We start from the raw sequence: 16,145 nt of genomic DNA, 5'->3' as shown, positions 1-16,145 counted from the left end.
AACATTTTCATAGTCGAACGGTTAAAATAGGTGAAAAATTGTAGAAGGAGTTTAACTGTGAACTTCTGAACGAAAAATTCTCCATGTATTTCAATGGAGCAAAAATTCCCGGAAAACCTGGAATATCTTAAAAAGTAAAAGGATTTGAAAAACCAAAAGTCATAGCAGAAATAAGATGAAAGAAATGAACATTTTAATAGTAGAATGGTTAAAATAGGTTAAAAATTGTAGAAGTAGTTAAACGCCAAAAAACGGCGGAAGATACTATAATAATAATAAATAAAGAGAAACAGGAAAACAAAGGGTTGAATGCTTTACAGCATTCAACCAATAATAAATAAAGAGAAACAGGAAAACAAAGGGTTGAATGCTTTACAGCTTTACAGCATTCAACCAACTAGAAGGAGCTGCATTTCCAGAAGAAAATGCAGGGTTGAATGCTGTATTGCTGAATGAAAGCAGAAATATGATGAAAAAGCTGAACATTGTAAAAGTAGAATGTCTAAAATAGGTCAAACATTGTAGAAGGAGTTAAGCATGAAAGCTGAAATTGTTCAAAAAAAATGGCTGAACTGCCTGCAAAATCCTGAAATATTTTGAAAAGTTAAAGGACCACAAGTCAAAGGTGAACATTGTAAAAGTAGAATGACCAAAACAGGTCAAAATTTGTAGACGGAGTTAAGCATGAAAGCTGAAATTGTTGAAAAAATGGATGTACTGTTGAAAATTTGAAGATGATGCTAAAATGGCTGAAAGTGCTAGCATCAGCATCATTAACTGACTCAAAAAACCACATTGTTTAAGAGTATCATATTGGTAAAAGCTACATGTTCTATGTTGACAGAAAATCCACTTTTTTCAAAATGGCGGCTTTTCTATTAATTTTATCTCCATAGCAACCATTTTACGTTTGGGTCGGCATGGGATGACGAACAAATCGACGTCAGTTTCAGACAAATCGGAAAAAGTAAACCTTTGGACGTCCTAGGCAACGAAGTTTGTTGGCTAACCACGCCCACATTCCTTATATGTCCAGATCCAGTGAATTTCAATATGTTCAGTTCCAGCCATGGATGAAGTTTATTGCAATATTTGCTTCAGATTTTGTCATAAAAAGGCCACCAACAGTGGGTTGTGTCGACATCCCATAATGATTTCTAAACGTATTTTATAGTCCAAAGCCTTGTGATCATTTTAATGTTTGAACGGTGTCTCTAGCTACAAGTATGTGGAAGTTATATTGGTTGAAAGAAACAGAGGTTTCAAATTTGAAAAACACAAAATGGCTGCCAAACAGTCTCCATCCCATAATGACTTCAAACCTTGATGTTGTAGTCCAACGCATTGATCCTTTGACAGTAAAAGTGAAGTCACCTCCTCCAGTAGGGGGCATCCTGTCAAATGCTGAGCTTCAATTCTCTCAACTATGCATGTCCCATCAATGTTACCATGCTTATTCATATATATTGAATGAGATTTATGGATCATCAGCTAGTTAGCTAGCTAGCTGGATGACAGAGCATTATTTGGTCATTTAACCACTAACATGTATGGTGTTACAACATGTTAGTCACTTCTCGTAACAGCCACCTAATTCATGGTGTGGTAATCAACACTTCCCAGGAGCCTTAGCAGCCGTGGGCGGGGCTAAGGATGGGTCCTGACGTTTGTTCACAAGATGGCTGGAGCACATGTTTGCAAATGTTTAAGGGAACAATCGCGGGATGGTCAACTGAAAATGGTTAAGCTTAACTCTCTTAACTTTTCTCATTCATTCTCTATGGTAGTTCTTAACACTACGGATGTAATTTACTTTTTCACCACTAGCGGGATTTTGGGGGCGCTGTTTCCACATCGCCTTAGTAGTAAGGATTTTACAGGAAGAGCCTTCGGGAAGAGAAAACAACAACAATCCTGCGGCCAGATTTGATCCGATCGCTGTTAAAACACAAGAGCACAACAAGTTAAAGTCAAGTTAAAGTCTGATGTAAGTAAAAAAAAATGTACAAGACAAAGTATCTAATCTGAAGACATTTCTCTTTCCGTCATTGTTGAACATGAAACTCCAGCGGTGAGGATAACAGCTGGATGAGAAGAATGTCTAACTAGAAACTTTGAGCAGTTTTGTGTGTGTGTTTGTGTGTGTGTTTTCAAAGCCTTTTTTTTTTTTTACCCAAGGTAGTGTGGAGGTGAACAGGGGTTACATTACATTTTCTATGCTATTTTTATAATGCACAACAGGGGTTACAGTACTTTATGATCAATTTAATGGATTATATGTATGCAGGTATATTGCATAGCAGGAATATGCAAAATTAAAGATTTGAGGAACTGTTTAGCTGAAAGATCAGTGGAGCCAAATTCAAGTAGTGAGGACAACAAGCTGGTTGGATTTGGTGTGCATTCTAAGAAGACCTGGAGGGATGTCTGGTAGAGAAGAGAAGATGGATGTGCATCATTTATCCTCAGGAAACAGTGGGTTTCAGGCAGCAAAACGTTCCTGCTCCAGCAGTACCTGAAGAAGAAAGAGGCTCAGACTCAGAGCTCTTCAGAACCTGCTCTTCCTAAACCTTCTTCTAGTCTTCCAGGTCTGTGGCAGACTAGACGTTCATGCTGACGTTAGTAAATATGGTAGAAATGATGTTTCCCATCTTTTCAGTGTCTTCTTTAGAGATGGAAGATGATGAAGAGTTGGAGAGAATGATGCTCTATGTCTCTCCATCCAAACTCCTCCCTTTACAAGGTAAAATTAAATCACACACAAGTACACACTGAGTGTTAATTACTACTTCTGATTCCAACCTGTTTTCTTATTTCTTTTACTAAAGAGCAGGGACATGTAGTGAAGAAGATGACAGGACCAACGTGTTTAGAAACAATCCCAACCCAGCCAAGTGAGCAACACCAACATGTATCACATGTTGATTATGTTTCTGTATGCAGAATAGTAGTACTAGTAGTTGAAAAACTGATACTAGACTACATGTTAGTCTTAGATCACTCCTTTCTTTACACTCAGCACTTTTAAATGTGTCTGTTCAAATAGATGCATATTCATATGTTTACTTTATTTTCTTGCAGGTTCACTGAGTAAAGGTCTAGCTGCTGCTGCTGCTGTCGCTGGTACCTGATGGTTCTGTCGTAAACCAGGATCACCTTTTCCTTTCCTCTGTTTGCTGGTTGGCCACGTTCTGTTCTAATGCAGGTGTTTTGTGTGATTGCTTTTGTGATGCTGAAGGTATTCATTGTTCGTCGTTGAGGGTAAATTCAGAAATATTTTATTTGCATGAGTTTCTCATGAAAGTGATTGAAAGAAACCAGTCTTAAAAAGCAGAATTACAACAAAAGTACATGTCTTAACACGTCAGAGTAAAGTGGTTACACATGGATTATTACATCATAATGGTACCTTTCCTGGTCAATCAAAATATTAAAAAAGGAAAATAATTATTCATTTATTGATTTTCATACCACACCTGTTCTATTGAGCATGTTTTCTTAGATGGTTTTGAGTGTTTTGCACAATTACTAACAAAGAACTCTAAATACTTTGGGCTTTAGTGATGGATATTTCTGTTGATCTGAATCCAGACCAGCCTGAGAAGTCCAGCTGTCCTGCTGCTACACATGCAGGTGAGTTTTGGGGATCATTTGTCAGCTTTACTCTGCTGCAGCTTCCTGTCTGTTTCTGACTGTCTTTTTCCACCAGTTTCTTCTGCTCCAGTGAAGACTCCTCTGCCAGTACCACCAGAGTTCCTCGCCTTGGAACTGCCTCAAAGTGTCCAGGATAAAACCTACAGTCAGTGCATTAACTTTGACAAAAATGCAAAGTACTGTATTCATTTGGACTTTGAGATAATATTTTATTCAACAACTCATGTTATTTTTTTATTTTTCCAGCAGTCGTTGGAAGACCCTCAGCTCAGTCTGCAGCTCCTCCTCCTGCTCACTTTCAGCCAACGCCTGCTGCTCCACCACTTCCATGTTATGACCAAGATGTTAGAAGCTGGAACTGATCTCCCCAGCAGAGTATCTGGATGAAAACAGAGATGGAGGCCTTAGGACTGTGGCCCGGGTGTCCACCTGTGAGACCTGCAATGAATATGATCTGCTTGTGGCGTATCCCACCTCAGAACATCATTTACCGTAAAACCTTTGGAGACCCAGCAGCTGTGGTATAAACTCACTCAAGGAAGTGAAACTGTCACTGTGCCAGTTGTGACTCTCCCTCATGCTTAAACCAGACGAAGCTCCTCTAACTCAGACCGACGTTGAAATAATGGTGAAGGAGATTGTAGGTCTGCAGCAACAACAGCAGAAACCTGGAAAAAAGATGATACACAACTGTCTTGCTTGTGGGCAGCCTTGTTACTTTGAGGATGGATCTTCTGTTCATTTATCTGTCTGGGGATGTAAAATACCTCTACTGCTCCAAAAAGGTACACTAGATCTATGCAGCAGAAGTCCTTACCAACCCCAGAATCCCATTTGCAGACTTTGCTGTCAGTCCATTTTTTGACAGAGAGTTAAAGGCTGCATTCATGGTCACACACTGATTATGATAGAACTCCTGATTTTATCCTTCAATGTGAAAATATTTGTAATTTAGTTTGTGAAATCTATTTTGTGAATACAATTTTCTTACAGTTTTGTTCTTGAATTGTTTAGAAAAAGCAACAATATTTACTTCTACCTCAATTCATTTTACATCTTTAAATTACTTGTATTAATTTTTGCATATTTAAATCCTTCTGCCCTTTAATTGTAGATACATGGTTGAACGTTTTGTGTTAAATACTGTTTATTTATTTATTGCTTGTTGATATCTTAATAAAGCATGGTTGAAATTGAAATGACTGTTTTTAGGCACAAGGAAAGATGGAAGTAGAAAACAATAATTATGAAATGTCATTTTCAGTTTAACATTAAAACATTTATTATACCCTAACTTCTGACTGACATCACTCTAACCGGGGCTCGAACTCGGTACCAAAGGATTTCATCACTTTGGAAAGCATTCCACAAGCCACAATTTGATTGGCTGCCTGTGCTGCAGAAGCTGCAATTTGATTGGCTGTTCCGTGTTACAGGTATATACGGCTGGCCTCGCGGTGAAAGCTGAATTTGCTGATGAAATGGCTGCACTGTCCTGGAAAATCTTGAAAACTAAAAGGATAAAAAGTCAAAGCTTATGAGTAACCCCACCTGAAAGAAAATTCTTCCATTTAACGAAATATAATTGAGTTAGTCGAACTGAATTCTATCAAGAAAGGCAAGGTAAAAAACCATGCAGAAAAAGTCAAATGCCAGATTTGAACTCAGAACCTCAGTATTATAAACCCACTTAGTTTTGCCGCTGAGCTAACACTTTTGTGATGACACTATGCAGCCGGTATAAATTAATAAGGCCCGTATATAACTTCCCAATGCATTTTGATAGGGCAGAAATTCCCGGAAAAACTGGAATATCTTAAAAAGTACAAGGATTTGAAAAACCAAAAGTCATAGCAGTAATAAGCTGAAAGAGCTAAACATTTTAAAAGTTGAACGGTTTTAATAGGTTAAAAATTGTAGAAGGAGTTAAGTGCCGAAAAACGGTGGAAGATAGCATAAGAGGAAAACAAATGTAACACTAGAAGGAGCTGCATTTCCAGAAGAAAATGCAGGGTTGAATGCTGTACTGCTTAATGAAAGCTGAATTAGCTGAAAAAAAGGCTGAACTGTACTGGAAGAACCATGAAAAGTTAAAGGTGCAAAAGTCCTAGCAGGAATAAGCTGAAAAAGTTGAACATTGCAATAGTAGAATGGCTGAAATAGGTCAAAATTTGTAGGACTTAAGCATGAAAGCTGAAATTGTTGAAAAAATGGCTGAATTGTTGAAAATTTGAAGATGTTGCTAAAATGGCTAAAAGTACTAGCATTGGAATCAGCATCATCAACTGACTCCAAAAAACACGTTGTTTGAGAGTATTATATTGGTAAAAGCTACATGTTCTAAGTTGATAGAAAATCCACTCTTTTCAAAATGGCGGCTGTTCTATTGATTTTATCTCCATAGCAACCATTTTATGTTTGGGTCGCCTGGAGATGAAGAACAAATCAACGTCGGTTTCAGATGAATCGGAAAAAGTAAACTTTTGGACGTCCTTAGCAACGAGCTTTGTTTGCTAACCACGCCCACATTCCTTATATGTCCAGATCCAGTGAATTTCAATATGTTCAGTTCCAGCCATGGATGAAGTTTATTGCAACATTTGCTTCAGATTTTGTCAAAAAATGCCCACCAAACAGGAGGTTGTGTTGCCATCCCATAATAATTTCAAAACGTATGTTGAAGTCCAAAGCCTTGTGAGCATTTCAATGTTTGAACGGTGCCTCTAGCTGAAAGCTTGTTAAAGTTATAATGCTTGAAAGCAACAAAGGTTTTCAAGGATTCTCCATGTATTTAAATGAAGCAAAAATCTTGGAAAATCCTGGAAAATCCTGGAATATCTTGAAAAGTTCAAAGATTTGAAAGACTAAAAGTCGTAGCTGAAAGGAATAAGCTGAAAGGGTTGAACATTGTAATAGTAGAATGGTAAAAATAGGTGAAAGTTTGAAGAAGTTTAAAATTGCCTCACATTTTGGCACAAAATGGCCGACAAACTGTAGGTGGTGTTGCCATCCCATAATAATTTTGAACTTTATGTTGAAGTCCAAAGCCTTGTGAATATTTCAATATTTGAACGGTGTCTCTAGCCAAAAGAATGTTAAAGTTACAATTGTTTAAAGAAGCAAAGGTGTGGCCAATGGAGCAAAAAGATTGGAAAATTCAGGAATATCCGGGAATAAATGGAAAAGTTCAGGGATTTGAAGGACCAAAATGTCATAGCTTGAATAAGATGAAAGAGCTGAACATTTTCATAGTCGAACGGTTAAAATAGGTGAAAAATTGTAGAAGGAGTTTAACTGTGAACTTCTGAACGAAAAATTCTCCATGTATTTCAATGGAGCAAAAATTCCCGGAAAACCTGGAATATCTTAAAAAGTAAAAGGATTTGAAAAACCAAAAGTCATAGCAGAAATAAACACAAAGAGATGAACATTTTAAAAGTTGAATGGTTAAAATAGGTTAAAAATTGTAGAAGTAGTTAAGTGCCAAAAAACGGCGGAAGATACTATAAGATGCGATAATAATAACTAGAAGGAGCTGCATTTCCAGAAGAAAATGCAGGGTTGAATGCTGTACTGCTGAATGAAAGCTGAATTAGCTGAAGAAATGGCTTAACTGTACTGGGAAAACCTTGAAAAGTTAAATGTGCAAAAGTCCTAGCAGGAATAAGATGAAAAAGTTGAACATTGTAATAGTAGAATGGCTGAAATAGGTCAAAGTTTGTAGAAGGAGTTAAGCATTAAAGCTGAAATTGTTGAAAAAATGGATGTACTGTTGAAAATTTGAAGATGATGCTAAAATGGCTAAAAGTGCTAGCATTGGAATCAGCATCATCAACTGACTCCAAAAAACACATTGTTTGAGAGTATCATATTGGTAAAAGCTACATGTTCTAAGTTGACAGAAAATCCACTTTTTTCAAAATGGCGGCTTTTCTATTAATTTTATCTCCATAGCAACCATTTTACGTTTGGGTCGGCATGGGATGACGAACAAATCGACGTCAGTTTCAGACAAATCGGAAAAAGTAAACCTTTGGAAGTCCTTAGCAACGAGCTTTGTTTGCTAACCACGCCCACATTCCTTATATGTCCAGATCCAGTGAATTTCAATATGTTCAGTTCCAGCCATGGATGAAGTTTATTGCAATATTTGCTTCAGATTTTGTCATAAAAAGGCCACCAACATTAGGTTGTGTCGACATCCCATAATAATTTCAAAACGTATGTTGAAGTCCAAAGCCTTGTGAGCATTTCAATGTTTGAACGGTGCCTCTAGCTGAAAGCTTGTTAAAGTTATAATGCTTGAAAGCAACAAAGGTTTTCAAGGATTCTCCATGTATTTAAATGAAGCAAAAATCTTGGAAAATCCTGGAAAATCTTGGAATATCTTGAAAAGTTCAAAGACTTGAAAGACTAAAAGTCGTAGCTGAAAGGAATAAGCTGAAAGGGTTGAACATTGTAATAGTAGAAGGATTAAAATAGGTGAAAGTTTGAAGAAGTTTAAAATTGCCTCACATTTTGGCACAAATGGCCACCAAACTGTAGGTGGTGTTGCCATCCCATAATAATTTTTAAACCTTATGTTGAAGTCCAAAACCTTGTGAACATTTCAATATTTGAACGGTGTCTCTAGCCAAAAGAATGTTAAAGTTACAATTGTTTAAAGAAGCAAAGGTGTGGCCAATGGAGCAAAAAGATTGGAAAATCTGGGAATATCCGGGAATATCTGGAAAAGTTCAAGGATTTGAAGGACCAAAAGTTATAGCTGAAAGGAATAAGCTGAAAAGGTTGAACATTGTAATAGTAGAATGGTAAAAATAGGTGAAAGTTTGAAGAAGTTTAAAATTGCCTCACATTTTGGCACAAAATGGCCGCCAAACTGTAGGTGGTGTTGCCATCCCATAATAATTTTGAACCTTATGTTGAAGTCCAAAACCTTGTGAACATTTCAATATTTGAACGGTGTCTCTAGCCAAAAGAATGTTAAAGTTACAATTGTTTAAAGAAGCAAAGGTGTGGCCAATGGAGCAAAAACATTGGAAAATCTGGGAATATCCGGGAATATCTGGAAAAGATCAAAGATTTGAAGGACCAAAATGTCATAGCTAGAATAAGATGAAAGAGCTGAACATTTTCATAGTCGAACGGTTAAAATAGGTGAAAAATTGTAGAAGGAGTTTAACTGTGAACTTCTGAACGAAAAATTCTCCATGTATTTCAATGGAGCAAAAATTCCCGGAAAACCTGGAATATCTTAAAAAGTAAAAGGATTTGAAAAACCAAAAGTCATAGCAGAAATAAGATGAAAGAGATGAACATTTTAATAGTAGAATGGTTAAAATAGGTTAAAAATTGTAGAAGTAGTTAAACGCCAAAAAACGGCGGAAGATACTATAATAAATAAAGAGAAACAGAAAAACAAAGGGTTGAATGCTTTACAGCATTCAACCAATAAAGAGAAACAGAAAAACAAAGGGTTGAATGCTTTACAGCATTCAACCAATAAAGAGAAACAGGAAAACAAAGGGTTGAATGCTTTACAGCATTCAACCAACTAGAAGGAGCTGCATTTCCAGAAGAAAATGCAGGGTTGAATGCTGTACTGCTGAATGAAAGCTGAATTAGCTGAAGAAATGGCTGAACTGTACTGGAAGAACCATGAAAAGTTAAAGGTGCAAAAGTCCTAGCAGGAATAAGCTGAAAAAGTTGAACATTGTAATAGTAGAATGGCTGAAATAGGTCAAAATTTGTAGGACTGAAGCATGAAAGCTGAAATTGTTGAAAAAATGGCTGAATTGTTGAAAATTTGAAGATGTTGCTAAAATGGCTAAAAGTACTAGCATTGGAATCAGCATCATCAACTGACTCCAAAAAACACGTTGTTTGAGAGTATTATATTGGTAAAAGCTACATGTTCTAAGTTGATAGAAAATCCACTCTTTTCAAAATGGCGGCTTTTTTATTGATTTTATCTCCATAGCAACCATTTTATGTTTGGGTCGCCTGGAGATGAGGAACAAATCCACGTCGGTTTCAGATGAATCGGAAAAAGTAAATTTTTGGACGTCCTTAGCAACGAGCTTTGTTTGCTAACCACGCCCACATTCCTTATATGTCCAGATCCAGTGAATTTCAATATGTTCAGTTCCAGCCATGGATGAAATTTATTGCAACATTTGCTTCAGATTTTGTCAAAAAATGCCCACCAAACAGTAAGTTGTGTTGCCATCCCATAATAATTTCAAAACGTATGTTGAAGTCCAAAGCCTTGTGAGCATTTCAATGTTTGAACGGTGCCTCTAGCTGAAAGCATGTTTAAGTTATAATGCTTGAAAGCAACAAAGGTTTTCAAGGATTCTCCATGTATTTAAATGAAGCAAAAATCTTGGAAAATCCTGGAAAATCTTGGAATATCTTGAAAAGTTCAAAGATTTGAAAGACTAAAAGTCGTAGCTGAAAGGAATAAGCTGAAAGGGTTGAACATTGTAATAGTAGAAGGATTAAAATACGTGAAAGTTTGAAGAAGTTTAAAATTGCCTCACATTTTGGCACAAAATGGCTGCCAAACTGCAGGTGGTGTTGCCATCCCATAATAATTTTGAACCTTATGTTGAAGTCCAAAACCTTGTGAACATTTCAATATTTGAACGGTGTCTCTGGCCAAAAGAATGTTAAAGTTACAATTGTTTAAAGAAGCAAAGGTGTGGCCAATGGAGCAAAAAGATTGGAAAATCTGGGAATATCCGGGAATATCTGGAAAAGTTCAAAGATTTGAAGGACCAAAAGTCATAGCTGAAAGGAATAAGATGAAAGGGTTGAACATTGTAATAGTAGAATGGTAAAAATAGGTGAAAGTTTGAAGAAGTTTAAAATTGCCTCACATTTTGGCACAAAATGGCCGCCAAACTGTAGGTGGTGTTGCCATCCCATAATAATTTTTAAACCTTATGTTGAAGTCCAAAACCTTGTGAACATTTCAATATTTGAACGGTGTCTCTAGCCAAAAGAATGTTAAAGTTACAATTGTTTAAAGAAGCAAAGGTGTGGCCAATGGAGCAAAAAGATTGGAAAATCTGGGAATATCCGGGAATATCTGGAAAAGTTCAATAATTTGAAGGACCAAAAGTCATAGCTGAAAGGAATAAGCTGAAAGGGTTGAACATTGTAATAGTAGAAGGATTAAAATACGTGAAAGTTTGAAGAAGTTTAAAATTGCCTCACATTTTGGCACAAAATGGCCGCCAAACTGTAGGTGGTGTTGCCATCCCATAATAATTTTGAACCTTATGTTGAAGTCCAAAACCTTGTGAACATTTCAATATTTGAACGGTGTCTCTAGCCAAAAGAATGTTAAAGTTACAATTGCTTAAAGAAGCAAAGGTGTGGCCAATGGAGCAAAAAGATTGGAAAATCTGGGAATATCCGGGAATATCTGGAAAAGTTCAAAGATTTGAAGGACCAAAATGTCATAGCTAGAATAAGATGAAAGAGCTGAACATTTTCATAGTCGAACGGTTAAAATAGGTGAAAAATTGTAGAAGGAGTTTAACTGGGAACTTCTGAACGAAAAATTCTCCATGTATTTCAATGGAACAAAAATTCCCGGAAAACCTGGAATATCTTAAAAAGTAAAAGGATTTGAAAAACCAAAAGTCATAGCAGAAATAAGATGAAAGAGCTGAACATTTTAAAAGTTGAATGGTTAAAATCGGTTAAAAATTGTAGAAGGAGTTAAACGCCAAAAAACGGCGGAAGATACTATAATAAACTAGAAGGAGCTGCATTTCCAGAAGAAAATGCAGGGTTGAATGCTGTACTGCTGAATGAAAGCTAAATTTGCTGAAGAAATGGCTGAACTGTACTGGAAAAACCTTGAAAAGTTAAATGATCAAAAGTCCTAGTAGGAATAAGCTGAAAAGGTGGAAAATTGTAATAGTAGAAAAGCTAAAATAGGTCAAAATTTGTAGAAGGAGTTAAGCATTAAAGCTGAAATTGTTGAAAAAATGCCTGAACTGTTGAAAATTTGAAGATGCTGAAAGAAAGCTTAATTTGTAAAAGAAATGGCTGAACTGAGCTGAAAGAGCTCAACATTTTAAAAGTAAAATGGTTAAAAAAGGTGAAAACCTGTAAAAAAGTTTAAGCACAAGAAATCCCTATGTATTTTAATGGAGCAAAAATCCTGCAAAATCCTGGAATATCTTAAAAATTTTAATGACTTGAATGACCAAAAGTAATATCTGTAATAAGTTGGAAGAGTTGAACATTTAAAAAGGTGAATGGTAGAAAAATTTCAAGTGTCCGAACCGGGTGTCGATCCGGGAACCTCTTGCACCATAACTTTCCAATGCATTTTAATACAAAACACACAAAACCTTGTGAACATTTCAATATTTGAACGGTGTCTCTAGCCAAAAGAATGTTAAAGTTACAATTGTTTAAAAAAGCAAAGGTGTGGCCAATGGAGCAAAAACATTGGAAAATCTGGGAATATCCGGGAATATCTGGAAAAGTTCTAAGATTTGAAGGACCAAAAGTCATAGCTGAAAGGAATAAGATGAAAGGGTTGAACATTGTAATAGTAGAATGGTAAAAATAGGTGAAAGTTTGAAGAAGTTTAAAATTGCCTCACATTTTGGCACAAAATGGCCGCCAAACTGTAGGTGGTGTTGCCATCCCATAATAATTTTTAAACCTTATGTTGAAGTCCAAAACCTTGTGAAAATTTCAATATTTGAACGGTGTCTCTAGCCAAAAGAATGTTACAGTTACAATTGTTTAAAGAAGCAAAGGTGTGGCCAATGGAGCAAAAACATTGGAAAATCTGGGAATATCCGGGAATATCTGGAAAAGTTCAAGGATTTGAAGAACCAAAAGTCATAGCTGAAAGGAATAAGCTGAAAGGGTTGAACATTGTAATAGTAGAATGGTAAAAATAGGTGAAAGTTTGAAGAAGTTTAAAATTGTCTCACATTTTGGCACAAAATGGCCGCCAAACTGTAGGTGGTGTTGCCATCCCATAATAATTTTGAGCCTTATGTTGAAGTCCAAAACCTTGTGAACATTTCAATATTTGAACGGTGTCTCTAGCCAAAAGAATGTTAAAGTTACAATTGTTTAAAGAAGCAAAGGTGTGACCAATGGAGCAAAAAGATTGGAAAATCTGGGAATATCCGGGAATAAATGGAAAAGTTCAAAGATTTGAAGGACCAAAATGTCATAGCTAGAATAAGATGAAAGAGCTGAACATTTTCATAGTCGAACGGTTAAAATAGGTGAAAAATTGTAGAAGGAGTTTAACTGTGAACTTCTGAACGAAAAATTCTCCATGTATTTCAATGGAGCAAAAATTCCCGGAAAACCTGGAATATCTTAAAAAGTAAAAGGATTTGAAAAACCAAAAGTCATAGCAGAAATAAGATGAAAGAGATGAACATTTTAATAGTAGAATGGTTAAAATAGGTTAAAAATTGTAGAAGTAGTTAAACGCCAAAAAACGGCGGAAGATACTATAATAAATAAAGAGAAACAGGAAAACAAAGGGTTGAATGCTTTACAGCATTCAACCAACTAGAAGGAGCTGCATTTCCAGAAGAAAATGCAGGGTTGAATGCTGTACTGCTGAATGAAAGCTGAATTAGCTGAAGAATAGGCTGAACTGTACTGGAAGAACCATGAAAAGTTAAAGGTGCAAAAGTCCTAGCAGGAATAAGCTGAAAAAGTTGAACATTGTAATAGTAGAATCGCAGAAATAGGTCAAAATTTGTAGGACTTAAGCATGAAAGCTGAAATTGTTGAAAAAATGGCTGAATTGTTGAAAATTTGAAGATGTTGCTAAAATGGCTAAAAGTACTAGCATTGGAATCAGCATCATCAACTGACTCCAAAAAACACGTTGTTTGAGGGTATTAAATTGGTAAAAGCTACATGTTCTAAGTTGAGAGAAAATCCACTCTTTTCAAAATGGCGGCTTTTCTATTGATTTTATCTCCATAGCAACCATTTTATGTTTGGGTCGCCTGGAGATGAGGAACAAATCAACGTCGGTTTCAGATGAATCGGAAAAAGTAAATATTTGGACGTCCTTAGCAACGAGCTTTGTTTGCTAACCACGCCCACATTCCTTATATGTCCAGATCCAGTGAATTTCAATATGTTCAGTTCCAGCCATGGATGAAGTTTATTGCAACATTTGCTTCAGATTTTGTCAAAAAATGGCCACCAAACAGTAGGTTGTGTTGCCATCCCATAATAATTTCAAAACGTATGTTGAAGTCCAAAGCCTTGTGAGCATTTCAATGTTTGAACGGTGCCTCTAGCTGAAAGCATGTTAAAGTTATAATGCTTGAAAGCAACAAAGGTTTTCAAGGATTCTCCATGTATTTAAATGAAGCAAAAATCTTGGAAAATCCTGGAAAATCTTGGAATATCTGGAAAAGTTCAAAGATTTGAAAGACTAAAAGTCGTAGCTGAAAGGAATAAGCTGAAAGGGTTGAACATTGTAATAGTAGAAGGATTAAAATACGTGAAAGTTTGAAGAAGTTTAAAATTGCCTCACATTTTAGCACAAAATGGCCGCCAAACTGTAGGTGGTGTTGCCATCCCATAATAATTTTGAGCCTTATGTTGAAGTCCAAAATCCTTGTGAACATTTCAATGTTTGAACGGTATCTCTAGCCAAAAGAATGTTAAAGTTACAATTGTTTAAAGAAGCAAAGGTGTGGCCAATGGAGCAAAAACATTGGAAAATCTGGGAATATCTGGGAATATCTGGAAAAGTTCAAAGATTTGAAGGACCAAAATGTCATAGCTAGAATAAGATGAAAGGGTTGAACATTGTCATAGTCGAACGGTTAAAATAGGTGAAAAATTGTAGAAGGAGTTTAACTGTGAACTTCTGAACGAAAAATTCTCCATGTATTTCAATGGAGCAAAAATTCCCGGAAAACCTGGAATATCTTAAAAAGTAAAAGGATTTGAAAAACCAAAAGTCATAGCAGGAATGAGCTGAAAGAGCTGAACATTTTAAAAGTTGAATGGTTACAATCGGTTAAAAATTGTAGAAGGAGTTAAGTGCCGAAAAACGGCGGAAGATAGCAGAAGAGGAAAACAAAGGGTTGAATGCTTTACAGCATTCAACCAACTAGAAGGAGCTGCATTTCCAGAAGAAAATGCAGGGTTGAATGCTGTACTGCTGAATGAAAGCTGAATTAGCTGAAGAAATGGCTGAACTGTACTGGAAGAACCATGAAAAGTTAAAGGTGCAAAAGTCCTAGCAGGAATAAGCTGAAAAAGTTGAACATTGTAATAGTAGAATGGCTGAAATAGGTCAAAATTTGTAGGACTTAAGCATGAAAGCTGAAATTGTTGAAAAAATGGCTGAATTGTTGAAAATTTGAAAATGTTGCTAAAATGGCTAAAAGTACTAGCATTGGAATCAGCATCATCAACTGACTCCAAAAAACACGTTGTTTGAGAGTATCATATTGGTAAAAGCTACATGTTCTAAGTTGATAGAAAATCCACTCTTTTCAAAATGGCGGCTTTTTTATTGATTTTATCTCCATAGCAACCATTTTATGTTTGGGTCGCCTGGAGATGAGGAACAAATCCACGTCGGTTTCAGATGAATCGGAAAAAGTAAATTTTTGGACGTCCTTAGCAACGAGCTTTGTTTGCTAACCACGCCCACATTCCTTATATGTCCAGATCCAGTGAATTTCAATATGTTCAGTTCCAGCCATGGATGAAATTTATTGCAACATTTGCTTCAGATTTTGTCAAAAAATGCCCACCAAACAGTAGGTTGTGTTGCCATCCCATAATAATTTCAAAACGTATGTTGAAGTCCAAAGCCTTGTGAGCATTTCAATGTTTGAACGGTGCCTCTAGCTGAAAGCATGTTAAAGTTATAATGCTTGAAAGCAACAAAGGTTTTCAAGGATTCTCCATGTATTTAAATGAAGCAAAAATCTTGGAAAATCCTGGAAAATCTTGGAATATCTTGAAAAGTTCAAAGATTTGAAAGACTAAAAGTAGTAGCTGAAAGGAATAAGCTGAAAGGGTTGAACATTGTAATAGTAGAAGGATTAAAATACGTGAAAGTTTGAAGAAGTTTAAAATTGCCTCACATTTTGGCACAAAATGGCTGCCAAACTGTAGGTGGTGTTGCCATCCCATAATAATTTTGAACCTTATGTTGAAGTCCAAAACCTTGTGAACATTTCAATATTTGAACGGTGTCTCTGGCCAAAAGAATGTTAAAGTTACAATTGTTTAAAGAAGCAAAGGTGTGGCCAATGGAGCAAAAAGATTGGAAAATCTGGGAATATCCGGGAATATCTGGAAAAGTTCAAAGATTTGAAGGACCAAAAGTCATAGCTGAAAGGAATAAGCTGAAAGGGTTGAACATTGTAATAGTAGAATGGTAAAAATAGGTGAAAGTTTGAAGAAGTTTAAAATTGCCTCACATTTTGGCACAAAATGGCCGCCAA

The 16,145-nt window shown here is 36.1% G+C and overlaps 1 long non-coding RNA gene across 3 annotated transcripts; it reads left to right on the top strand.

Moving 5' to 3' along the window:
* Positions 1-1,899: 1,899 nt before the first annotated feature.
* Positions 1,900-4,942, top strand: LOC105354727. 3 transcript variants are annotated; one of them, XR_002872613.1, is made up of 6 exons: positions 1,900-1,987; positions 2,660-2,743; positions 2,829-2,894; positions 3,082-3,633; positions 3,710-3,799; positions 3,901-4,942. It is a non-coding gene; the product is annotated as an uncharacterized LOC105354727 (long non-coding RNA). The 3 variants fall into 3 exon arrangements; XR_909285.3 differs by lacking the exon at positions 1,900-1,987 and adding an exon at positions 2,388-2,588 and having other exon boundaries at positions 3,904-4,942; XR_909284.3 differs by lacking the exon at positions 1,900-1,987 and adding an exon at positions 2,388-2,588.
* Positions 4,943-16,145: the final 11,203 nt, after the last annotated feature.

Source organism: Oryzias latipes, chromosome 3 (assembly GCF_002234675.1).
Source record: "Oryzias latipes chromosome 3, ASM223467v1".
In the NCBI taxonomy this organism is placed as follows: domain Eukaryota; kingdom Metazoa; phylum Chordata; class Actinopteri; order Beloniformes; family Adrianichthyidae; genus Oryzias; species Oryzias latipes.
This window is presented reverse-complemented; position numbering and strand designations above follow the sequence as displayed.